The sequence below is a fragment of the Centrocercus urophasianus genome, unplaced genomic scaffold (assembly GCF_019232065.1).
Source record: "Centrocercus urophasianus isolate 14NV4802_14NV808 unplaced genomic scaffold, USGS_Curo_1.0 seq_14, whole genome shotgun sequence".
Lineage (NCBI taxonomy): Eukaryota > Metazoa > Chordata > Aves > Galliformes > Phasianidae > Centrocercus > Centrocercus urophasianus.
In genome coordinates, this window is record NW_024884586.1 from 11,965,222 (window position 1) to 11,991,967 (window position 26,746).

General features: G+C 41.2%; 2 protein-coding genes across 6 annotated transcripts in view; one reads left to right on the forward strand and one right to left on the reverse strand.

The window, feature by feature from the left end:
- Nucleotides 1-22,033, reverse strand: part of ELF5 (E74 like ETS transcription factor 5) — a 35,216-nt gene extending 13,183 nt beyond the window's left edge. Inside the window, exons 1-4 of one of the 3 annotated variants that reach the window (XM_042814879.1) lie at nt 21,907-22,033; nt 20,941-21,296; nt 20,477-20,570; nt 1,263-1,382 (exon numbers count right to left, since the gene is read on the reverse strand). The gene's annotated coding sequence lies outside the window, so the exon portion shown is untranslated. Of the gene's footprint in view, nt 1-1,262; nt 1,383-2,379; nt 2,450-3,072; nt 3,134-20,476; nt 20,571-20,940; nt 21,297-21,906 lie in introns of those variants that run through there. The other 2 variants (XM_042814877.1, XM_042814876.1) reach the window with 2 other exon arrangements.
- Nucleotides 1-26,746, forward strand: part of EHF (ETS homologous factor) — a 90,907-nt gene that overhangs the window by 25,035 nt on the left and 39,126 nt on the right. Inside the window, exon 2 of one of the 3 annotated variants that reach the window (XM_042814874.1) lies at nt 4,280-4,452. The gene's annotated coding sequence lies outside the window, so the exon portion shown is untranslated. Of the gene's footprint in view, nt 1-4,279; nt 4,453-4,995; nt 5,065-16,629; nt 16,700-26,746 lie in introns of those variants that run through there. The other 2 variants (XM_042814873.1, XM_042814872.1) reach the window with 2 other exon arrangements.

Genomic DNA, 26,746 nt, shown 5'->3' on the forward strand with positions numbered 1-26,746 from the left:
TGCTTATCAGCAGAAAATAATTTCTGACAGTTTCACAAGCTTGCTAGAAACACAAATGAAAAAGATGAGAGGACGATAAGATTGACACATCCTCTTTACAGTAAAAACCATTTGTTGGTTGCATTTTTTTTAGGCTAGTGCTTCTAGTAGAAAAAAAAAGTTGAAAATAGTAATGGCTTACAGAAAAGAATAGATTACCTTTGAAGACTATAATTATTTCTCCATCTGGGTAAGACTTAACCCAGAGAGAAGATGAAGTTGCTATTGTTTTCATCATCGCGATGCAAACATTAATGACAGATTAGTAGATTCAGTGCCTGGCTTGTGAATTTTCATGATGATTTTTCCAAGATGGAAAGTAGATTTGCACAAGGTAGAATGATACCCAGGATGATGGATGAACTAGAGAGAGCAAAGTACGGTCTGAAACAGATCCAAAGCCATTGGTTTTAGAAAAGATCTGAATGAGGCACATGCTTGATTTTGTAGTTCCCTGCGAGGAAAATTATTTATCCAAGCTGGGAAATCAGTTCCGTGAGAGGAAGGGCAGCTTGAGCTCCCACTGAGCACTGGGCCTGGGCTCCTGGGTGTGGGGCAGAGCTGCCAGCCTGACATCCAACAGCTTGGCTGTGTGCTGTGACAGGTAGCAAAAGCCGTTTAGGAAGGAAAAATCCTGTTTTACCCACATGCAGCTTATATGCAGTTGCTCCTATACAGATCTATGTACGCTCCAGAAAATAATGTTAATTCTTAACATCACTAACAAAGGTAATCTCTTTTCAAATACGTTATGCAAACAGGATGTTGGTTTGGGTCACGTCGAATGACATTTCACTGTTAGCTGGTGCTGCTTAGATACACATATGGGTATCCACTTAAATCCACTTTTGGGAAACAGAAAGGGGAAGAGGCATTCATGTGTTTAAACAAAAGGGGAACTTTACAATGTTGGCTTTATCCCAGCTGGTGACTGATTGGAAGAAGCAATTAATTAGCTGTCAAACTGCAAACGTTCTCTTCTGATTTAATGAGACAGGCCTAGATAGTTAATTTATTAAAAAGCATTTGTTGAGGTTTACGCATGTCTCCTCTATTAATTCATTAAACCAATCAATTGTTTATCATTAAGAAAGGAGGTGATGCACAACAAAAGTGGCAGGCAGTACATCAGCTGAGTGCCTGATAAATCATCACAACTAAAGCACCTTGGCAGCTGACAGCTCTTTTGAAAACAGCGACTTCAAGAAAGAAATGGAGCTTACTTGCAGGCGGGTGCTTACTCCCGATGCAGCAGCTAAATCCAGAAGCAGTCTTGGGAGCCAGGGGGAGCAGGAGGCAGCAGCAGCACAGCCTGGTGCTTGGAAATAAAGCCACCTGTGGGACTGTGATATACGGAACACCTTGCAGACAGGTTCGTTTGGTTTTTCAAGTTCTTACACACACCCCTTTTGATGACAGTGATAATATATAGTATAGCACAGCTGAGGGAACAGGGGAGAAACATTCTCAAGTGCAGAAAGTTTACCTTTATCCTGTATTGTTTTCTTCTCCTCCTCTGAAAAGTGTTGATTTATGTAAGCCTGACTCTTGGACCACCTTAGGCAAACCCAGTGTGTTTAAGCACTTGAACTGAGGTGGCATTTTCAGTCTTTCCTTCAAAGTCTTAGTACGTACAAATGGTTACTGAATTATATTCAGAGACCTCAAATCCCAGGAAAGTGGCATTCTCACCACTTCTGACAAAGACCAGGAAAATGACTGGTGAAAATCATGGAGCAAAACACTGGCAGCATGGGAGAAACTACAGTGCTCACCTGATGTCAAGTGACATCTCTACTCTGCATGTAGAATCATTAAGGTTGGAAAAGAGCACTAAGATCATCTACTGCAACCACAACCCCATATTCACCATGCCTGCTGACCATGTCCCTCTGTGCCACAACTCCATGGCCCATGAACACCTCCAGGGATGGTGATTCTACTGCCTTCCTGGGCTGCCTATAGCACTGCATAACCATTCCTTCTGAGAAGAAATTTTTCAAAACTGTTTTATATCTCACAGGGCCTGAGATCCCCCAGACCTGCAGGGTTGTAGCCTAGATGCAGCTGCCTTTATTGTTGTTACTGACTACCAAATTATGTGAATTTTCATGAGGATGATGCTTGGCATCATTAGAAGCAGCAGATCAGAGACACTGGCAGTAGAGAGAATGAATTGGAAAATGAAATGAGCACATCTAATATTAAAAAACAGTTCTTAATATAAACGAGGAGGAGCTTTGGTCAGCCTAGATCAAAATATTTTTGTGCCCCAGAGCTCCACATTAATTAGTAGTCTCTGGAGGATGCCTGAGTAAATAGCACAAGTTAAAGACTTACACATGTATGACACCTCAGTTCTCCAGAGAGGTGCTGCTTCTAACGCTGAGGATACCTTGACCTTTATATGCCTAAGGCAAGCTTTGGACTAAGGTTTTCCTATCTTCAGAAATTCCACAGCCGCAATTGTCATTCAGGGAGGAGCTGGAGATACTAAATGAGGCAAACGCAGAGCCATCTGCTTGTAGGATCCCTTTGACTTAGTTTTCTGCTTTTCTTTTAAGCTCTTGCTCCAAGCTGACGTGTTTGCTTGCCTGATTACTGCGGTGTCAGAGAGCTTCCACTCCTGTATGCATCTCACATTGCTGCATAGTGTGACCCTGCAGAGCAGAGACTGAAACCAGGCACTGCAGTGTGGTGCGGATTGTAGGAGCATCTCCATCTCCCCAGTGCAGCAGGGCCATGCATGGTCTCATGGCTCGTACTGTAATGGGACTGCCCAGGGGCATGATGCACCTGAGGCTCATCACCTTCTGCTACACAGGAACATTGTTCTGCACTTCTGAATTCCCAGGATAGCACCAGCCTGTGCCATGTGCACTGAACTGCCTGAGCCTCGGTGCTCAGAACATGAACAAAGACTTTGCAGGTTTAAAGAAGATTGACTGGGCTCCTGAGAGTAGCAGGAAGAAGTTATTACTGGATTAGCCCGTGACATCATCTTTCACAATTTTTAATAAAAGTGCCACTCACTCAGCTTTGCAGGCTGATCAGAGAAACGTTGCTGACAAGTGCAAATGGACACTAGGGATTTCCACAGCAAGGCGGTTCTGATTCAAATGCAGCTCAGATTTCCACTGGCTACAATGAACTTCGTTCACAGTCTATTAAGTGGTGTTTGTCTCATATTCCCTCAGTTTATGACCCATTATTGCTTTTTATCTCTTGTAATCATCTGAGTGACTGCAAAGAGACTTTGACTTGTATTATATGGCTTGGAGAGTGTGCTGGTGAAGCCAGGTTAATAAAACTTACCATAAATACTAATCTAGGCTTTTTTTCTTTCAGCTACAGCAGTAGAAACTCAAATAACTCCATTTCCTCCACTCTGAATTAACGAACACCAAACAATGCCAGCTAGATGCCCTGCCGTAACAGAGGTTGCCATGAATACACTCCTGTGTTACATGGCCTAATGGTGTGCATCTTGGGGGACACATCTCCCAGGCATAGCCCATCCCAGTGAGCTCCGCACTGCCTGTAGAGAAGGGAGATTTCCCTTTGCTGATTTTCCCTTTGGAGCACCAGTCAAAATGTCAACGGAAGCATCAAGGAGCAGTGAAGCACCAGGTATCAGGGGAAAGCGAGATCTCAGGATGTCTGAGACCATAATGTCCTCATGTCCTCTTCCATCCTGATACAAAACTAATCTGAGTGTCTTTTCCTACAGAACACTAACTAAATGGGCAAGGTAAGAGGAAGGGCCTCTAGCAGCCTTTTAAGAAAAGAGGCAGCATTAAGGTTATATGACAGCATAACAGAGAATACATTAGCAAAAATACCCACACAAGCAGTCTCTAAAATTAAAGATAAGTATTAACTATACATTTATAGGTAATGTACACAATGGATGAGATTTCTTGGAACAGCGTGGAGGGCTCTTTTCAAGGAATAATACTTAAAGTACATGCAAATCTCTTTCTTCTTCCAGCTACAGCAGCAGAAAAACTGATTATTAACTCTGTTTTCTCTATTCAGAACCAACTGGCATCACACAACAAATGCATCACATCTTTATGACTGGATGTGTAGATCCTCCAGACAAGAATCACTCCACTTTCCCAGGAATATGCAGAAATTTCTGGGACGTCTATCCAGAAACATATTTATTGGAAAACTACATTCTAGTTAACAAAATTATGGACTATGTGAATTTAACCATTATTTTTTTTTTTCACAGAGATCACTCCACAAATCCTTATATACTTCTGAAGGACTATAAAAGGAAGAAACATCTGGAGGTTTAGTGACATTCAGCAAATACATTCAGTAAATATTGCATCACTGCTTCTTCAAGTGTGTGACACCACTGTTGCTGTCATCAGAGATCCCACGCTGACACCTGCAGTGAGGGTAAGCAACATTGCTCAGGAAGTCTAGGCATTTAACTAGCCTGAGATACTGCTGTGATGTGATTGCATACAGAATTTCTTAGGTATCTGGGCTAGCACAGTACTATTCAGACCCTTAAAATGACAGTGAATTTGTTCCATGGCCATCACGGGAGAAAGCAGTTCACAGCAAGAACAGGGGACTATCCCAGACTTCTTCCAGCAAGAGGAATTTCTGCATTTCTGAACATACTTCAAGCCTCAACATTTTCCTGCAGTGATTCTGACAGTGATTCGGTGGGCCTACCCTTTGCAGCACTGCAACCAAGCTATGATCCAACTTTGCACAGACCTCCTCATTGCTAATAGCACCACAATTCTCAGTACCAACTAGAAGCAGGAGCCAGATTTTTCTGGGTTTTAAAGCTGTAGCAGAAATGCTCAGTCAAGGCTTGAAGCAGTGATTGAGCACCTGGTGGGAAGGCAGGGCCAACCCAGGGGAGCTCAGGTGTATGCAATGTACCTGAGTGATTGGAAGGGGTGGAACCAGGATCCACCAGACCTCATTTAAGGGTTGGCAGTGGAGGTGTGGGTGTTTTGCTGGAGATCTTTGCCTTCCTGAGGCTTTCTAAGGGTGAGTGGATGTTTTTTCGTTTGTTTCTCTGCCTGTAGCTGCTGCAGCCTAGGACTTTGCCTCTATGCTTTTATTGCTGTGTTTTTGGTTGTGTTCCAGCATTACAATAGCATACACTGAGCTGCAGCAGTTTTTGCAGTCTCCTGAAGAGATACAGATTGTCTATGTTCTTGTTTAATCCTAGAACCAGTATTACTGACAAGAGACGGAGGAGTCTATTAGCTATGATACAATTAACAGCATGCTTGAATAAGGCTTCTCAGACTTTCCCTGGAATATGTAGAAACTTCTGGGATGTGTATCTGGAAATTCCCTCATGTTCTAGAGATTTTCTCTGCCAAATATGGTAGTGTTGCAGGACCGTGGTAGTACCGACAGCCTCCTTGGCATTAGTTGGGATGATCACTGTCTGTTAAATATTTGTATACTCTACTTTTGTGAGACTTCTTTTTGTGAAGTCATAACTGAATGTATTCAATATTAGAATCAAAACTGGAGGCAAAAGAAGCATTGAGGAAAAACCAAACTTTGGTGGGAGAGACTGGGCAGCACCTGGCTTTTTGAGTTTGGATCCAGAAATAGGTGTTTATGTTCATAGCTGTACATGGGAGGAGGCCCTGGTTCTTTATCTAGTCCAAGAGAATGCTTTTACTTCTCCACAGCAAAGTTGTCTTTGCTGGATTCATTTTGCTGAAGAAGAGGGTTTGTATACGTTGTAGTACAAGTGCTGGGATTTACCATGCTATGGGAGAACTTACTGCTTTCTCTTCTGCCTGTTGGCCTCTATTGCTTGACAGAAAGGAAGCAGCAACATGGGCTTTCCACAGGTGTTGGTCTCTTAGGTTGTAATCCAGCTTACCAGGATGATGAAATGTTTCTACTTTTCAGCTCTTGTTCTTATTGTAACTGCTTAACCACCTCCCACTTTTAGATAACATGAATGGGCAGCTGCTCCATTTAACAACATCATGTGGATGTATTCTTTCTAAACAATGCCAGATAGAATGAGAGCTGTTTTCTCTTATCCACAGAATTAAGAATCACAACGCTTGCATACAGCTTTCAGTTGTTTTCTTTTTAAGGGAAGAAAAACCAACGGTGTCTTTGACCTTTAAAATATGATGGGAATTCCCTCTACAGATTTAACCTAGAGAAGTTAGGGAACAATGGCATAGATCAGAAATGGTTGGAAAACAATAGTAGCAATCAAATAAGTGCTATAAAAATTATCACCCTTTTAAAATACCTTTCACTTGTTAACAGGGACCATAAAACCTCTGCAAGGAGAGAAAAAAATGTTAGCTTCTCTGAGAAGTCTAAGTGGTCAATGTTCACGTAGAGGTCTGCACTGAAGGTGCTCATGTCTCAGGATCTAAAATTTATTCTGATCTAGAAGCTGTTATATACATATTCCCCACTTGATCCCCCCTGAATTTTTTTCGCCTCTAACTGAAAGCTGTAGGAAGAAAAGATTGTTTTGAAGATGTGCACATACACAGTAGATTCCTTTTCTTAACAAATCTCTGTGTCTTTGAACAATATATTTAATCATTTTTAAGGTGGGGTCAACTTTCCTTTCTTATTCACAAGAGCCTAAAAGACCTTCATTCATGAGAACTGTGCTTTAGGTAAATATGGAAAGTTATACCTGTCTTCACACCTTGTAGAATCTGTGGCTTTGTTAGCTTGAGGTGTCTCTTTTATTGAAGATCATTGCCCTAAGTAGAAGCCTGTAAAGCAATCCTTATTCTTCAACTCAGGGTATTATTGCAGCTTAATGAGTTAGTGCATGCAGTTTGAAATCCCCTCAGTTAGACTGAATAAATGAACAGTGGGATAAAGCATAGCTGACTCATAAGCAATGAGAGATGTGGGGTCCATGGGCAGAGGGAGAATGTCAGATTCTGCAACCTGTGTCCTGAATGAGTGCTGTAGTACTAGCACCACAGGACTGAAAGGCTGTTTGCCCTGCAGCAGGCTTGGCTGAAGTCTTCTTGCATGGCTGTGTTCTAGAGATGCTGGCATATTTGGATGCCTCTAGCATGGTGGATGAGGAAGGGTGACTCCTTAATTCCTACTGAGGCTAAGTGTTGTGCTAGGAGCCTGGCATTTTGTTGGCTGGAAGATACAGTGATCAGAAATGAGGATTTTGGATATCTTTCTAGTGATACCTGAGCTTTTCTCTTTTTGGGCATCATGTACGATTTTATGGTAGTCACTTTGTGAAATTTCTGAATGGAAGGTGCTGTATGATTAAATTATGGGTAATTTTTACAGGCAAGTACAAGGAAGCAAAACATGGCATAAGAATTTTGTACAGGTCACATCTCTTACCCTGAATCTACCATGGCAGAAGAAAGCAGGGGAAAAGGCAGTAAATATATGTTGTGAAGGGGAAACCCTGCAGAAAGCACCCACACAATTCTGAGTGTTGTGAGGGGATTTTTTTCCACAGGCAATCAGTTGATCATATGAGCCATAAGGTTAAAAAACACTTACTGCTGTCTTTGCATAATTGCAGTGGTTCATTATGCTGCTGCAGCGGCTGAAACCCAGCTGCCCCTTTAGCCTTGTGACAACCTCCTGCAAAACAAATTCCACTGAAAGTCCTGCTGTAGACAATGCTTCTTTTTAGAGGTCACTGTTTGTCATTCTGATTTCTAAGATGCATCTTGAAGGTAATATCCTATTAAAGTAGCAGCAGCAAAGTTGAGTCTTTTCATCCCTGTGCTTTCACACACTACTCCTCAATGAAGCCAACGAAGGAATACAGCCTCTAAGACAGCTCTTGTGGGTCAGACTCTAACCTGCTGCTGTTACCTCCAAGCACTGCAATCCAAAGTAGGGTTTGCCACATTAACCCACAAGGATGAACAGCATTGCTCAGGTATTGATCCTTCAGTGTCAGATCCTTTGTTTTCTATGACTGTTTTGCTCATGAGCATTCAGGTCCAGTGACACAACCAGCAAAGCTAAAATCATCTGCCATGGATGTGATCAGCTTTGTGCAGTGCTGGTGTGCAAGCTCCCTGCTCTCTTTGCAAGTCATGAGAAGCATGAAGTGCTGGAACAAAACTCCCAGCTGCACTATCACTCACAGCCTCAGGTTTAATCAAAAGGTCAATGTGGTTCTCAAGTGAGAAACTTTAGATTAAAACATAAACAAATGAGTGAGAAATGGTGCCAAGCTTGGAGGGATTAAGGGATTCAATGAAAGATGAAACTTCAAAAAGCGTTTGAGCCTGTTTCTTAATCCTTGAAACTCAAAGGCACATTAAAGTAACCTCTTGCTACACACCTGTGCGTGCCTTTGTCACTACCTGCAAAGGCAGCATACTTATATTTTTGCAAAGGTGGGCATCTCTCAACAAAATAGCTGTACACCGTTCCAGCTAAATGAACTCTTTCCTGGGTAAGAGGAGGGTAAATTTTCTGGATACGAATATAACTGTGAAGAGTTGTTGGTGACCTGAGGCACAAGAATCATAAAAAAGATGTACTTATGACAACTTTAGTTGGAAAATTTGGTTGTGAGGATGATTGAATCCTCCAAGATGCCATGCTGCCATGGAGACATGTAAATGGATAGGACTAACCAAATAACAAGTTGGGTTTCTGTAAGTTTATCATCTTCACTGGTACACAGAAAGAATCAGTAATCTTGACTGAAATGTTTTGGAGAATGTGGATAGGAACTGGGTAATGCTGCTTCTGCTCAAATGAGGTTTCCTAGGTGGTGGTCAGAGAGGTAGGCCTCCTTCCATGGGAGGAGTTTCTTTTCTCTAAATTGTTATACCATTAATTTTACACACAGGTTTCTTAGAAGAGAGCACTGCTTCAATAATGCTTTCAAACCATCGTCTGGAATATCAGTGGGGTACTGAGGTCCCATAGGCAACAGCAAAGGTTGGCTGGAAGTAGAGCCCAGAGACTAAAGGAAGCAGCTAGCAACAAGGACCTCTGCTTGACTTCCTGTCCTGCCGCGTATTTCTTTGGAGAAATATGCACATCTGAACTTTCGTTTCAGTTCAATCATGAAAACAGGCATAGCAGTACGTCCTTCTGTATGGAAGCACAGTATGTTTCCATCAGTATTTGCAAGGACCACCTGATCTTTCTCTTAGTGCTTCAGCATGTTGAATTTCTCCTTCAAATGACCTTGTAAGCAATCAGTGCCACAGCCAGATGAAACTAACACTTACCTTGGTGGCTTCCAGAAAGAAATGAAAACTTCTGTCTGTTGTTTCACAGGCACTTTGGGCAGAACAGAAAGCTTAATGCTGCCAATGTTGTTAGCTTGTGAAATGCTTTTGACATTTCAGGAATTAAGTTTGAAGGATTAGTGAATAAATGGTACATTGTTGTGTACTAAGAACGATCTTTAACCCTTCATGTTTCCCAAAATGCCACGTGCCTTATCTGGATGGTCAGTGAAGAGACTTTGGGGAGGGGACATCGGGTGCCCTTTCATCATTACAAGTCTACATTTACATTTGAACTTAGGGAAATGGAGTGGGAAAACTGTAAATGTTATGTTAGTGAGTGCTGGAGAAAGAGCTGCAGGATTGGGCATGCTGCAGTGCTTTGTGTGCTTGACAGGGAGTGGATCAGAGGAAATGTTAACTTGCTGAGTTTACATGCTCCACTTTACAACGGGTAGGTGGGAAACTGGCTTTCTGGCCACTGCAACCAGAGAAACATCCTTGAAAGATTAACACTGTGGTGCTGCTTAGGATTTTGCAAAGGCAGCTGTGAAGCCAGCCTTTGCTTTAGCTTAGTGGCTGGGAAATGAATTTTGATGTTAAGCAAATCCATTATTTATGAGAATAACCTTTCTCTCTTTTTCAGTAACGTATTTCTGTTCTTCAAGAAAAGTATTAGATTACCTTTTTGAAAGTGTTCTAAACTGGAAGTTCTGCAGGTTTACTCTTTCTTTTTTACCCTGCAGCATCAAACCAGAAACATACTCTACAATTCTTTTCTTATAAAACTACTTTAAGTTGCTTTAAAATTGGTCAATGTATTTTTCTATTGTTTCTTCTCCAAGAAAGTACTCAAACTTCAATGAATTTAAGGGATTATTTTGTTGAGACTTGGCTAGGTACTCTATGGAATATAGCAAATGCTTACCGTCACACAGAATTCCAAAGGAGATGAGGATAAGAAGTGAAGGTTGATAGTCACACCATTTTAGGACTAAATAATTCAGAAAATCAAATTAGCTCAAACTGCGAGGTGCTGCTCACTAATGAGGACATTGTTCTTAAAAACGGAGCCTGAGAACTGTTTCTGGTCAAAGAATAGAGAGGGAGGATAAGAAAGCAATCAAGGTCTGTGGAACCATACATGTGCAAACATAAGGAGGCAGAGAAAAAAGTGATAGGAGAGATAGCAAGACCTGTCTGGAAACCCTGGGAATTGCAGGTCTGTCCTGGCGCTGGGTCTGTGTTTGCCAATGGCCATCACATGTTTGGCCTTCTCAAGTCCAATTAGTCACCAGGTTTGATCTGGTCTTGTTTAACTGATCTGAAAGGATCAGAATGCAACTATGTGACCACACTGCTGCAAAAAGTATGGTGGCAGATGAACTGAAAGGTAGAGTAAGACACGTGGTTCTTTCTAGAAGGGAGATTAAACACTTTTTTACTGACTTTTCAGGATTAAGCTGTAGTGATTTAGGGATACATGAGAGCACTGAATTAGAAATTTAAAGTGTTTTAGCATATACACATTGATTTCACACACTTAAGTGATTCACTTCCACTTTTCTGGATAGGCAAATGACAGTCTTAAGTCAGCCAGGAAGCTGAACTGTGAGCTAGTGAATCTCAACTTAGTTTCTGTAATCATTGCTATTTTTTTCAGTATGTATGGGCCCCAGCTAGGATCACAACATGGTATTCACCTCCTGTGACTACTCTGAATATTTTACCATTCTGTTGACTTACAGGTCTCTCTCAAACCAACTTTTAGCAAAGAATTTTAGAAGGCATGTCCTTCATATCCAGTTCCATTTATGATGCTGAAATATTTTCGGGTCTTAACATGCTCAGGCTGTACCAAAGCTGATTCAGATAGTAATCAGCTGTCACACTTTGAGAATGTTTGTTTGCAGTGTGTTTCTATACATTTCTGTGATGGAAGAGCTGCAGGTGAGGTGCCGGGGGAGGGCAGATGCAGGGAGAGAAGGGGAAATGATCTCCTGTGTGTGCGCGTGCATAGAAAATGCGGTGTCTATGTTGACCTTTGCTTTTGAAGATTGTGGTGATATTTTCAAAACTTCAGCTTAGGCATGCTCTTGAATGAGCCAAAGAACATCATTAGTGGTCCTGTAGATTAGACACAGCTTTTGGGATGAGGATGCACTTATTATCAGACAGTACTTTTCCTGTGACCAGTAATGGAAGCTTGATAGCCACAAGGACCATTCTATCTTCTTGTTTCATTGTTTAATCAGTATTTCATATAATTCTTCATGCTATTTCTTTTTCATGTATAAAACTGTGAATATTCTCTTCAGGAGCACTCAAGCACTGCGTGGATTATTAGTAGTCATTTCAGTTTTCAAAGAGGAACAGTCCCTGGTTTGCCTGGAAGAAGTCTTCAGCACTTAAGCTGATAGCAGTCCTTCCTCACCAAGGCATCTGATGAAGTAAATTTTAGAGTGTGATTTCAAGAAAAAACGAAACTTTTAAGATAGATGCATGGCTAATTACAGGAAGATAAGTAGCCTCTAAGTGTTTCATCTCTCATTGCAATATTATTCCAGAAGGGATACAGTAGCAACCCATCTGTGATGATACTTAAAGATGAATGCTGAGAAACCTCAGCATAAACCATGTTTGCTTGCATGGGTTAAACATATTCTATTTAGATTCATTTACAAAACAAGAATGAAAGATGGAGGAGGCTCTTCAATGGCAGAGCTGCTTCATGCTCACTCAAGGTCCTCTGAAGTATTCTAGAGCTCCAGGCACTGCTGTATGTCTTTCACATTTCCACTGAGTTTCCACTCAGGATTTATATATATTTGCATTGAGTTCTGAAATTTGTTATGCATCTGTATCAATTACCTACAAATAGCATCAGTAACAATATATAGGATACATGATCATTTTGCAACCATCCCTCTTGTTAGCTCAGTAGGAAAACAACCAAAAAACAACAAAACCCACAAACAAGACTGAAAGCATGACTGAGGAAGGAATTACAGTCACTGAGAAACCTTAAACTTAGCTCAAGTAGAAAATTTTCAATAAAGCATGCTTGCTAGGAAGTAGTTTCTAGACCATAAGATGGTTACATACAAATCTCACAGTCTTTGTAGTTTTAAACCAGGACATAGTTGATCTTTAACTTATGAAACCTTTCTGTGTGATAGCAGAATGGGGAGGAAAAAGTTGTTTAAAGTCAAATTTCATAAATACAAACCAAAATGCAGGAGGTACTGAAGGACATAGGAACGTTTGGAACTCTCAGCAGTGTGTGAGGGAGCAGGATGCATCCATTAAATGTACCTCTCAGTCTTTCTAATGCTGAGTAAAGGTTGCTTCCTCTCTTGTGCCATGTGTATCAGAGAATCTTTCATCAGCTGAGCAAGCTCCAGTCCTCTTGTTGGAACCCTGATCTCTAGGCAAGTGGTATGGGGTGATCTATTTCCCTAACATATATCAGGCACGGCTTTTATATTGAACTACTTTTACATGCATGTCGTCTTGTCACGGGAAACAATTGGTCCACGTTAGGTTGGTGTGTAGGCAGGCCTGGGGAGCAGGCTGAAACAAAGAGCAGGCTGGATTGATAAAACAGCCCCTGAGAGTCTGTGCTTCCCTTAGTAGATGGTCCAGGCCTGAGTTCGTGACTCATGCTGGAAATTTCTTTGTGGAATTTGCTGTTGCTGTTTGATGGACGAAGTGGAGGCTACGTGGACAGGTGTACGCTGCTTTCCCAAGCAGGCAGGTGCTGTCAGTGAGGAATGTGACTTACGGGCTAACCTCCTCTTTATGGCTCCTCTTTAAGAAGCAAGATCCAAGATCCTAGGCAGAGGTTAGGTGATCTTTTTTTTAGATACTAGGCATTGCATTTTCTGATAAGCGCTTGCATGCAGTGCTGGTGAGGAATCTGCCAGGGCAGCATTTTTTCACCAGGAATTTCCCTTTTGTTAAAAAAAAAAAAAAAAAAAAAAAAAAAAAAAAAAATTGCAATATTTTTGAAAAGACACTGACTACACTGAATACATATTACTGGAAATGGCAATCTTGATCAAAGCAGACTGGAAGGAACTTCTTGGTTCCAAGTGTGTGAAGCTCAAAGCAATGTGACAATACTGAGATGGGCATGTGTTTGTTAAAGCAAGCAATCATAGAATCATTAAGGTTGGAAAAGAAAACTAAGATCATCTAGTCCAGCAATCAACCTATCACTTCTGTACCACTAAACCATGTCAGTCAGTATTACACCTACATGTCTCTCAAACACCTCTGGGGGCAAAAGACTGTCCTAGATAGCACTGAAGTTATGTGACTATTCCATCTAAAGAAGTGATGTGCATGTTCCAAAAAAAAAAAAAAAAAAGCAGAGATTTTGATTCAGTAGTGAAGGAATAGAGAAATGCAAAAGAAACATCTCTACAATGCACTGCAAGGCAGACTTTGAAAGAATGCAGGTATCTGTTGTCTGAACTGTGTGTACACATTTGTTTCCTTGTGCAATTGTGCTATTGTGTAAGTGGTTCCCAGCGTGGTAAACAGTAAAGGCAAGGCAGTGAGATAGCTCAGCCAAACACCTATTTATTTCAGCTGTCAATGCAATTTTGGTGACTGTATTTGCACAAAGATGTGCTACTGTATGTCCAGTGTTGGATATCCTTAACATTTATTATCACATTCAACAGTGGATAGCAGCAGCAGTCATCTCATCACAGACAAACATCATAAGCTCTGTATTTGCCCATACATTTTTGAATTGACATCTGATTATTCCCAGAAGAGCATTAATCCTCCCTTTCCAATTGGTTTGCAAGGGCTACAGGATCCATAGCTATTTCCTGGACTCTCTTGAATCTTGTATCTTATTTCATTAGCAAGGCGAGCAAAAATAAAATTGCATGGAAGAAATGACTTTACACAAACTTAAATAATTTCCCTCTAACTTACATGATTCTGTGCTTGATTTCTTATATGCTCCCTTAGTGCAAGACAGTGAGGTACTGTTCAGATCAGATGGAGGAGAAGAACCTGTAACCCCATTTTAGAGAGGGGAAAAAAAAGGCTCAGCACAGACTACTTCCAGTGTAATTCCCACAGCCGCAGATTTTAGAATTTCTTTCCAGGTGTCCCCTGGAACTTGCCTACTACAGAAACATTAAATGATCCCTGTTGATCCAGTACTGTTTTCTTAAATTACAAAATTTCTCAATTCCAAATTACAGAGTTATTGGAATTGACCCTGGACCTGATCTGTAATTCATAAGGTTAATTCTACTGAATGCTGTGCTTAATTCATTGGAATTAAGAATTAACTGCATAACACACAGGCTCAGATGCTTGCCCCATTTCTGCTGTTACGTTGTTGCAAAAGCACTCTGCAAATGCTGGACTGAGATCCATTCACGGAGAAGCGATCATATGGATTAATGCGCATTTGATGTTTCTTAACAGCCTTGTTTCCTAAGAAATGTGCATGTGAAAAATGCGTGTGTATCTCTCTTATTTTGAAGCTATCAGCTAACTTTAAATAAATTTGAGGTGAAAATAGCTGTTCTAAGAACACCACAGGTTCCATGGATATGGTCAGGCATGGATCTCTTGGTCTTGTTCCTTATAAAGACACTTCTGTCTTCCCCTTTTCTAGAAATTCATTGCTTTAACAAATGACAGGAATTCTCTGATTAGGGAAGGTTGGACTGCTAAAAGCCTTATGAAGACAGTCTCAGGGATGCATTTCTGAGAAGAAGCAGTGCATGGTGTACTGGCTGGTACAGACCAGCAACAGGTTGAGTCCAGGTAATTTGGACTTCTTAAAATTAAAGTAAAACTATTTATTTTTGAGGCATGCAACATATGTACCCGATTCTGACTGGGGATTTAAATCTAAACTGTCCTTGTGTTCTGAGCTTCCCAGACTCATTTTTATCAGCATGATCATTATGTGATGGGTTGCACGGACAGTGTATGCCCAGTGAGACAGATACGACTCTGTAAAGAATAACTTGGGAGTGCAAAGTGGAGTTGGAGACAATAGTATTCCCTCATCCTTTGCAATTAAGTGATTGTAAAAATCAGAACCACTGCTTTCAGTTTGGGCTCTTTCTCCACCAGGTGGTGCTCTTCCCCTTGTCCTGAGGTTATTTTCGTTCAACCTCCATCAATTAATACCTCGGCGGGTTGCCGGTCTCTCTCGCACTGCTGTCTCCCTGGGTGCACTGTGCTAGTGACTGCCTTTAGCTCTGCTTTTGCTGTCCGACCTGCAGCTGTGCATGACTGCCTTACAGGAAATTTGGAGGCTGGAATTTCTTCAAAACCTTATTCTTCATTGCGAAACTGCAATATTGCAACCAAGTTTGATCACGTTGCATCAATACCTCCCAATCCTTTCTTACTGCTGTATGTGTTCACCTTTACAGCACTGCCTGAGACAAGCTAACTGAGAAATGAGGTGTGTTTCCACACACCTGCACGACTGTTAGAGGTCACGATGTATGAATCAAGCATGGGATTGTGACCTGTGATGGAATGCGTTAGCTCTTTGGAAATCACTTATTGGTTTCTCCAGACTAGGTCTAGATCGCTGTAAACAAGTGGATGACATACTAAATTAAAAACAAAGGCTGAGTCACACAGGAAACCCATCTGATTTTACATTGTCTGCCTTCCTGTGATCTCCAAAGTACTTGCTGCCTTGGTCTTAGCAGTGCTGTGGGCACTGGCTGCTCCACCATCTGCTGAGATGAAGCACTGACCTTATGCTGCCCATAGCCTTGGCCCTGTGCTTCCCAGAGCAGCTGACAGACCTCTGGCAGCTCCTGTTTCCATCTAGTGCCAGGAAAACAGCCAGCGAAGGAAGTTGTAAAGATACTGCTATCTCTCTAAAAAGCTATAAAAACTATAAAAAGTTAACGGCATCGCATGACACACTCTCACAATTTAGATGTATGGAGTCACACTGCTCTGAGCAGTAAAGTGTCGATCTGCAAGGAAGCTGACTGACCCTGGCACCTGACAAGCCTCAAGGGCACCAGAACATGGTGCGGCCACAGAGCCAGCCACAGCCCACCTACTGCTCTCCATAGCCCCTCAGCCTCTTCCTTCTTCATCAAGTTCATGTTAAGAAAACTCATGAAATAATAAAGAATATAATTTCCTCTGAAGTTTTTCCTCCATCCCTTTCTCCCTCTCCATGCGTGTATTTAACTGCTATCAGACTTCAGCCTACCTCCAGCCACCTGCAAAAGTGTATTATTGGGGGTGTTAAGGAGATGCACCTGCTAAGTGGCTCAATGATTAACCCAGTGTCAGGAGGAGATGGGTGTGGGTTCAAACATTTTATTTAAATAGATGGTGGGCAGGGAGAGTCTCTTTCCTAAAGGACTCATGTGCTTTGCTTTGCTAGCACGACCAAGCTGGGAGGGAAGCAGGTAAGAGATTGTAGCTGTGGAGTTAGGCTTTTTTGTTGGAAGTTCTTAAAGTACTTCATGAGGCTGAGAATTGTCATTCCTCTGTTCACCTCTTCATGAAGCAAAACAGGCACTTGCCCAAGGCAGACAGTGAGTCAGTGGCAATGTTCAATAGGTATGCCTGGGATTTAGACTGCACCTTTACAGTGCTGGTTTGGCATTCTGTAACAACACTAAAATTCAGAAGGGGAAAGAAAAACATGAGACTAAATGACTGTAACAACTGTAAGATACATAACCAAATCCTATCTTCTCTCATTTTTGTAATTTATACAACACTGTGGAAACATAATTTAGTTATAGGGCTTTTTTTCTGTTTATTTTCTTCCTTGAAAAGCCATTGAGTTTTATAAGCAGCTCCTTCACAGATTGTCTGTGTGCAGGAATGGCAGACAGTTGCACAGATCTTGAAAGCTAACCTGTTCTTAATATCCTGTGAAGCTTTAGAGATGTATCAATTCATGCTATGTTTTCAGATACTACTATTTAAATGCCTGTGTGCTATAATTTTAATTACAAATCCATTCTTTGGGAAAAAAAGAAAAATAAATACATTCCCATAGCTCTTACTATACCAGTAGAGCCACTGCATCTTTGTACCAAGGATTCTTAAGGGATTAATGACAGAAATTTCAGTGGTTCAAGATCAGCCTGTTAGTATGGATTGAAAAGACAAGTTTGGTATTCTTCTACCTCTAAAAGTTTGTCTTTCTATTAGAACTAAGCTGTTGGAATGGACTTCTCGTTAGCTTCTCTCCAGCTACCTTGCAAATAGCATGCCTTTATAAATGAAGGAAAATTATTGGAAGGATTTAAGCACTCATTTGATCCACTAGCTAAGAGGAAAGACTTCAGAGTACTTGTGGCTAAATTGCTTCATTCTCTCCCATTCAGAGCTGCTTGGCTCAACCCACACTGGGAATGATTTCTGGGAGGTGACCCAACAATACTCTGGAGTGTGAAAATTGATTTGGAAACAGAATTCTGATGAGGCTGAGACAGTGGGGCTGTGGGAAATGCTTACTCATGATGCAGAAATGCAAATTGCTAATAAATTATGAGTGCAGGAGAATTAATTCAGCAAAGAATTCTTTTTATCTTGTCAAGAGAGGCTAACTGTTTGAAACTGTGCTGCCTGGTGACAAGCCTAGGGTAATAGGCACAAACTAGAACACAGAAAGTTCCATCTGAATGTGAGAAACTTTTTTACTGTGAGGCTGGCAGAGCACTGGAACAGGCTGCCCTGGAAGGCTGTGGTGTCTCCTTCCCTGGAGATATTCAAAACCCGTCTGGACACTTTCCTCTGTGACCTACTGTAGGGAACCTGCTTTAGTTGGGAGTTGGACTGGGTGGTCTCCAGTGGTCCCTTCCAAATCCCTATGATTCTGTGATTCTCTGCTTTCCTTACACATCTTAACTGCAGGCGGATCCAGCTAGGCTAGCACGCAAAATGACAGCAAGCTGCTGTGACAGTTTCTTTTGCGACCTAAGAAAGGAATAGCTTTCTTGTTATTGATCTCAGGTGTGGTCAGCTAAAAGCAAAGATAGCATTAAGTTTTGGGAGGGATACAGAGAACCTGCCTCCTCCCTGCACTAGCTAACTGGGGCAGGGGAGGGGTAGCCACCAGGCTAGGCCTTCTGCACTTGTTTTGGACTTCTGAGTTTCAGCAATAGCCCAGCGATAGTTAATGGGCCAAAAGTTACTGCTCACTTCATACAGTGAAGGTAGCTTTGCAGTGGCAAAGGGAGTGGCAGGTTGATCTGATGTCTTACTTCTATCTCAGCTATGAAAGCTAGAGCTCAGATGAGGTGAGGCAGGGCCCTTGGAGCAAGGAGCAAACTGCCTCCCAAAGGTTACCCAGGGACTGCTGTGACTCACTTTATCAGAGCCAAAGTGACAAAACAAGAACAAAGCTTCCAGACAGCCGCCAGTTGCATGGCTTAGATGGGCACTGCTCCCAGCACAGTTCTGATCAGAGCAGTATTGGTCACTGGGGTATTGCTGTCTGCCGGTCTTGAAGTTGTTGGCACATGCCCTCTGCATTCAGATCTGGATACTGGGTATTAGAGGAGTCTTCCCTCCCCCCCTGTTCCCTTCCCCTTCACTTTGTTTCCTCCCTTTTCTCCACCCTGAACACCATAGCAAACACACAGTTTAATTCCCCAAAATAATGCAAGGTTTCGTCCACTGCTGAATTCCCAAGGAAAGGTTTTCAAGGGCAGAGGAGGAGTTGGTGCTGGCAGTGACACTACCCCTCGGCACCCGCTGAGACTGCTGTGGATGATGCACCTTTCTCGGAGGCTGTGAGTGTTTCCTGGGGAAATGCTTCTAGCTGAAGGTCTTTCGGCCACATCCCTTTTTCTCTCTAGGGCATAAGAAGAGCCAACAAAACTGTACTGTACAAGTCCTGAATATTAGTGAAAGAGTGATGAGTTTCTCTCTGTGTCTTTCTCAAGGGAACCTGGAAGAGTGATTCAAAGGGCTTTGGGAATGTATTTTTTAATAACACCCCTGGATTGTACTTGCTAGTCTTTGTGTTTGGCTTGACATTTTGTTTACTATAGTGTTTGTGAAATAGGGACAAGCCATAAACATCCATCCAGCTGCACCTCTGCAATGACAAGCTCTGACATGCTCAAGTACTTTCAGTGGAAGTGTTCCTACAGCCATCTTGAGGGATCTTTGTGGGCTTTCAAGTCATCCAGTTATGGAGAAAAACAACCATAACATGTTACTGAGGTCACAGGATGAATAAGGCATTATGAATAGTTGTGCTGGAAACAAAAGCTTTGGTGAATGCTTGGTGAGAAATGTGGGGGTTGACTAAAGTTTGTAGACCAGTTCAAAATAATGAAGCACTGGGAAAAATGTTAGCTTGTGGGTTATGTCCAAGTGTAAAGAGTTTACTTATAAATGGTTCAATGTGGGGACCTCACCAACCCTTATTTCCATCTGAGCTGTGAATCAGTATGTCCCCCTCTTGAAGGTAAATTATTAAGTAAAGAATTGAGGAGAGAACAAAAATCGATGTCAGGTTTACCCTGTGTCCCAGAGCAATGAGTAATTGCTTTATGTTGCTGTAGCAACAGATGGCTCGATCTCTTCTACTTACACTTCTCACCAGCAGTGTGAGGTCTTTTGAGCAGATCATAAATAAATGTGATTGTATCTTCTTTGCATCAGAAACTTTGCCTACAGATAAAATACCTTTCTTTTCTATGCCCTTTAAAAGAGGGCATATACTAACATGCCCACATCACAACTCACCCATTTGCAACAAAGCTTTTCTTCACATCGTGTCTTACTGTTGTTTCACAACTTCCTTCTCAACTCACTGGGATTTTATCTGAAACTTTCTATTGGATGCGTATTTATAAGCTTTTCTCAAATATAGACTGTAGACATTTGTAGAGTCTCAGAAATGACAGTGTTTTATAGGTCTGGACCTGAAACATGACTGTAGTACGACCCACCTACGCTCTTTCAGAAAGACTGTAGAGAAGAGAAATTTTCCCTAAGATCAACCACATACAATCATGCAAGCTAAAATCCGCTCTGCGATCGTGGGTCCATGCATACTTTTCCCTGATATGACGGCAGAAGTATAGTGGCATAAAATGACAGCATGAAGTATCAGAATATTTACTTTTCTTGGTCCTGTGAAATTGTAGCACACTGATCTGTTTTCCTTCCTCTGCGACAGATAACCAGATTTTAAAAATTTTTTTTTATTTTACCGTTGCATCCCACTTCAAGTCCGTATTGGTGTTCTGGTCACTCCTTTCCCCTTGATTCCATGAAATAGAGACTTGTCACCTGTTAGGAAATTTCCTGACAGAAAGGAGAACTGAGCTGGTAACAGTGATCAGGTGAAGGGATGAATGCTCTCATTACACAAAAGTGCATGCTTAGCAATTAAAATATTCAAAAATAACATTGTAGTTGTTTTTATGCTTTATGTACAGTATTAAAAATAAAATAGTCTACCACAGGTAATTTATGAAAGCAGGTAGTAATGAGTTCATTATTGCATAGCAAGCCAACGTTGCAGTCGTGGTTATAGGCCTAGCCAAGGTCTTTGATCTTCTGGTTAATTAATGTATAAATGAAAAGACCTCGGCTTTCATCTCGCATCCATCGGCTAATTATCTCAGTAACTGGTCTCACTCAGATCTCAGTCAGTTCTTATTCAAGGACTTACCCTTTCATTTTCCATCCTCTATACAGGCAGTGAGTCACCAGAGTCATGATTTATTGTCCGTCCTTGTAAGAGATTTGTTATTCGCATGGCTCTGTCCGAGGAACTCATCTGCTTTATAAAAATTTCAGTTGAAACAATTTGAAAATATGAAGTGATGTAGCCATTTGCAGAGACGCCGCTGAAGTGAGCAGGAGCTGATTTTAAATAGGAAAGGGCAGATCTCAAGGGTTCAGCCAATCACAGAGCTGACCTGTGTATCGCGAGAGTAGTATGCACAGTGTTCTTCCTCTGCTGCCACGCTATCAGGACATGAAACCCACGTGTGAATAAGATAAGATTCCGTGTTAAGAGGACATCTGAAAAAGCAATGAAGTTGAACTCTGAGGTCTGACAGCGTAGGTGTTAGAGATCTGTCAGAAGCGCACAGCAAATAATTTCTTTTTGCAAAACTTTGCATCATTTGGAAGCTTCCTATTGGCTGTAGGATCTCAACAAAAGCATGTGGTGTAGTTTGGGTTCATTTCTAAATACTGCAAATGGTCACTTCTATTTAGATTATTTTAGCCAAAATAGTATGTGTATAATACATACGTATTTATATTCATTTGCATATCTAAATTAAATCCATTCTGGATTATGTTTTTAAAGTGTATTTTGTTTTATATGTACTTTGTGGTTTTTAACTTGCATCTCAAAATAAGACTGTCATCAAAGGAGGCCTAACAGATGACTGCTAGACTCTCACCCTCTCTTTCTCCCTCCTTCTCTTCATCTTTTTCATTCTGTTTGTAATAATTCAATATCAACTGGGAGAATTAAATTCCTGACCTGGAACTTGCAGACCAAAAATGTTATGTTAGGACACTAAGGCATACATCCCACAGCTTTTATTTTTGTAAACAAAATACATTTCTTGAAGAATTAAGTTCCAAAATAGTTCTGGAAATACAGTTGTTAGAAACTCACGTTACGGTCATGTTCTTGTCTTAAGATGATGAATGCTTGGGACAGCAATACTGCTGAGGTGCCTGAAAGTTCCGGTACTGCTTCTTTTTCTTTGCATCTTTCAGTGATGAGTGCTGATGCTGGGAACAGAGCTGGTTCTATGCAAATCTGTTTTGTGGAGAAAAAAAAAAAAATGGTAAAGGTGATATTTAGCAGTTCATTAACTGTTGTTTTCAGGAGGATGCACTTCTGTTATTTTTTCCTATTCACAATTGCACAGGAATAGCTTGCTGCTGTCTTTGAACTTTCACCCTTATAGGCACTGGATTTCAAGATGCCTCAGTTTCACATCATTAGAGATGTGGGTATGGATGTCATATATAGTTTGAAGATGAAAGTAACTCCAAGTAGTGTTGCAAAAGGAATATGACAGATTACATCTGGAGCACTTGGATGAACGTGAACAGGGCAAAACTGAGTTAAATGACTGGAATAAACTTATTTCCAGATTATAATAAATGACTGAATACTCTCACAAAGAAGTGGTACAAGAAGTACCTTTATGAATGCTTGACACTACAACTTACATAGTGGTTTCAATTCATGAAATATACCTGATTGATCGAGGAACTGATTTAGATGGTTAAACAGAACCCTAGAACCTGTATCAGTGTGGTCTGATCTCTTAGCCAACGCTGCTTTCAGCAGGAGGTTGGATGCAGGACTTCCTCCGGTCCATTCCAGCTTGAATTATTGTATGAAATACATACACCCAAATGTACAGTGGTAGAAAAGAAATACAGAAAATGACCACTTCTTATACACTCTGTAAGTTGAAAAATCCAGTATTTTCCCATTTTTCACTCCTCTCTCCTCATCTTTGCTCTTTTTCCTCTTTTTGTAAATTTGGAGCATGTTAACAAAATTTCCCATGCTAGCTGTTATGATCCAAGAACATGCTTGTTGTGAACTTTTCATCCACATTCAAAAGTGTTCAGAAGTAAGCACATTGTGCCAATGACCATTCTGAATAGATCAAGACCAATAGCTAAGTGATGTAATTGGTACTAATGAACAGCCAGTTCATTTTAGTTGCAACTGTGTAATCTCCTCATCAGGAATCGCCATAAAGACCAGGTCAATTTTTTCTTCTGGATATGGCTGCTTCATAAGTGTTTCTCTCAGGTATGTTCTTGAGGCATTTCTGTGATGTGTACGTGTGTAAATGCGTGGTGAGGCCACCTGCCTGCTAAATCAACCAGTTCACTCTTTTTGGAGGATCTGTTCCCACTACTAGTGTGATTCCATCTGCCTGTTAATGTGTCCTCGCACTTACATAGATTTATTTTTGTGCAAAATAGACTTGTAGAGTTTTCCTGTTGAAACTGTGTGTCAGTAGAAGGATTGGCTACGGGGCATGAGACCAGTGGTGGAGATTCCTGAAGAACACAACTCCAGCTCCAAGGCTTTTGCTAGCTTACTAGAAGAAAAGGGAGCAGCTCAAGGAGGGACTCACTCCTTTGAAATTCAGGGCAGTGTTGCTGTGGGTCACTGAGTCTAGTTTGCAAGCCACAGAATGAGAATGAGTCCTACTAAAGTCACTCCAATTTTTCTCATTCTTTCCTCCCACAGATGCACCATGCCAGCTGCTAAAAACCATTTCAGAAAGGGCATGGGAGAAACCTGGGAGAAGGTTTTTCTTTTTAAATAAATCAAGTAATTAATTCTGAGTAATGCAATGTAATGCAGTAACCCTGTACAGGGATGATGAAGTACCAGCTTCATGCCAGCGTGCCTCACTGCACTACCTGTGATTCTGTTCACATGGTCATTTTCTGGGATCCATCAGCCTCGTTGGTAAAAGGCAATGCAGCTCTTCAGTGCTTGCTGGCCAAACAGCTACATACCTGAATAAAAAGGGCCTTTCTTCAGGCAAAAAGAATGTACGTGTACTTTCAGCTGAGATCATGCTACATGTCAAAATGATTTGACAGATCTAAGCATTAGAAAAGTGAGGTAGTCATAGAGTGAAAGGTGTCTGGGTTATACTATAGCTTTCAGACATGGACAGCCCATTTCAAAGATTAATGCAGCAGAACTCTAAGGACAAAGGCTGAACTCGGGGCATACCAGGATACAGCACGTATATCTACTGAAAGTTTCATATTTCTTTTTAACTGCTAGCAAAGTTGAAGTTTAGTAAGGAAAGGGTGCGCTGTTTTAATTTCATTATACAAACAAATAAAAGTACTTGCAGTTCCATGGAATTTTAACACAGTTAATCATAAACCAGATATTTGCATCTCACGGGCATTGAGCATTGTGTAGATACTGGAGTTGGGATAAACTGGTTTGGAAAGGTTTACCTGCTGTAGCTGTGTCCAAGGGTTAACCCTCACTTCCCCCATCGATGCTGGCAAAGGAAATCCTGTCATGAGTGCAAGATTGGAGGATAGCCTATGAACTGTGCACGTGTCATGCTGTCTTGCAGCTGCCTGCTTTGAGATGTCCCCAAACGATCTGTCCAGGTATGATTCCTAAGGCCAACCTGAACAACAACGACTTGGACTTTTAATGTCCTTTGTAACTACGCAGGTCTTAAATCCCTTCATTTGCTACTGTTCAGCTATTCCAGCCTTGCCTTATGGCAGACATATCCACTCCCTGTCTGTGAAGGCTGAAACCTTGGAGGCCTCTAATACCTCTTCTCAAATAGATGAATGTACCAATCTGTATGCACTCAGCTCACATTTATGCACCAGGACAGACATATACATAATGAGTTTGTTACTTTATCCCCTCCTCAGTCATTCAGTCATGTAATGCTCACCCACATGCATGCAAGCATTCATGAAAATGCACTTATATAGAATATTATTACTCTCCAATGTCATGAAGTGTGAGAAGCTTGGTCACCCACATATTCATGCTGCCATGGGTCTCTGTTGGGCGTATTCCTAGTTGAGCAACCCAAGGGAGCAGCACTGGTGCCATAAATTCCTCATAACTAATCAAATCCATAGTCTCACAGTCAGACACCTGGCATCCCAGACAGTCTGCTCTCTATTCTGCAGGGGCCTGTGTTTTGCTGTCTGTCCTTGAACTGCTTTTGCTCTAAGTATGTGCATGAGTTTTTGTGTCTAGGGACGTCCTTGATTCCCTGTCTCTATTTCATTTTTGTCGCTACGTGCAGCTTAAAAGTTTGGCTGCCTTGAAAAATAGCTGATTATGGTATGAACAACTTAAATGTTCAAGTAAGTGTTGCTGCTATCACTTTTCATTCCTATTTTGTAGACTCCTTTGTGTATCCTTATGATACGTAACTGCTTCTCTAGTGGCCTGTTGTGCTTACTTTTTAATCTTCTGCTTTTTCAGAGCATAAAGAAATGATGTGCTACTTTTAGGTCTCTACTGGAGATTATTTCAGATCAAACTCTCTTCTGAACAGCTTTTGATGTTTGGAATATTCAAACCCTATGTACTCTTCGAGGGTTTACAAAGAGGACTCCTTACGAAATCCAGCTTTCTTAAATTAGGAAAAGTTTCACTCAAAAAAGAATTGGATTAAAATTGAAATGCTGCAGGTGTGATTCACTTAGCATAAGTAGATTTCCTAAGACGCTTGACATTTATATACTGTATATGAAACACCAACCTCAAATACTGTGATGTAGAGTCATTGATGAGGGCCTATGCACAAGAATGGTTTTGAACTCTGTCCAGCCATCCTACAGTGCTTATCCCTACTTTTTCTTCTCTGTACTTCAAAAACAAGGTGTCTGTGATGCAAGATCTCTTTCTGAGCTTTCTAATTGTGCTTCAGATCCAATGTCTGAGAAATCAATGGCTCTGACTACAGAGTTACCAGTGGGTCCTTGTGCAAACATCCTTCCATATTCACCAGATTTGGGGAGAGTGAGGTACAACACTTATAGGAATGGCTTTGCCTTTTCTGGCCCCTGTGGTTTTACCAGGTTGCAGGCTGTGAATGTACAAGAAAGAGTATCTGTGCCCAACTAAAAGTTTATCTTGCTATATTTGTACTCTTTATCTTTGTGCTTGCATTCATGGAAAGATAGTTTTATGTTCTTAAAATCAAAAGCATGATTTGTTTTGGTCCCAGCAGCATCAAAGTATTTGCTAAGAGATTGAAACCACAGCAAGTAGAAAAGACCAATTAGGTCATTGTGCTGTGCCTGTTGTGTCTTAATGTCTTCTATTGCACAAAGTTGTGATGCCTTTTCTCTGAGAAAGCATTCCATAGTCTAGGCTCATAATAATCCCCATTTGGGCTTAGAAATTCTTAATGACAAAACACTCAATCAACAATTTCTCATCCCCTTTGATGCATATAGCCCTCTGATATACATAAATGATTATATACATCCATCATTTCCTACAGAAAGAAGCACCACTGAAAAGGAGACTTTATGTAACAGATAGCTAAAGCGATGATTTTTGGCACCTGAACAGGCAATGCACAGAGCTATGTTCGCAAATGCTGTTGGATATATATATTGTTAAAATCTCACAAAAGTTTATGGGACTGCATGGGTTCACATGGATGAAAAAAACAGCTTTTAGGTCTTGTAAATGGTTTCTTGGCAGTTGATCCTAGTGACTCCTTACAATTTTTTGTCCAAGTGAAAAGCAAAGCAAATCAGGTGCTGCACTGAACTATCTCCTCAGTGGTACACATTTTTATTTGCCACGGCCATTATTTATTATTTGAAATCTCTCCTTCCCCATTTCTCATACCTGTTTATTCCCACCAGTATGAGCAACAATGGAAGCTCTTGCACAAAGGAGTGGCTGGATGCCACTGTGCTGTTACACTGAGTTGGTTTGACCTGTACAACAG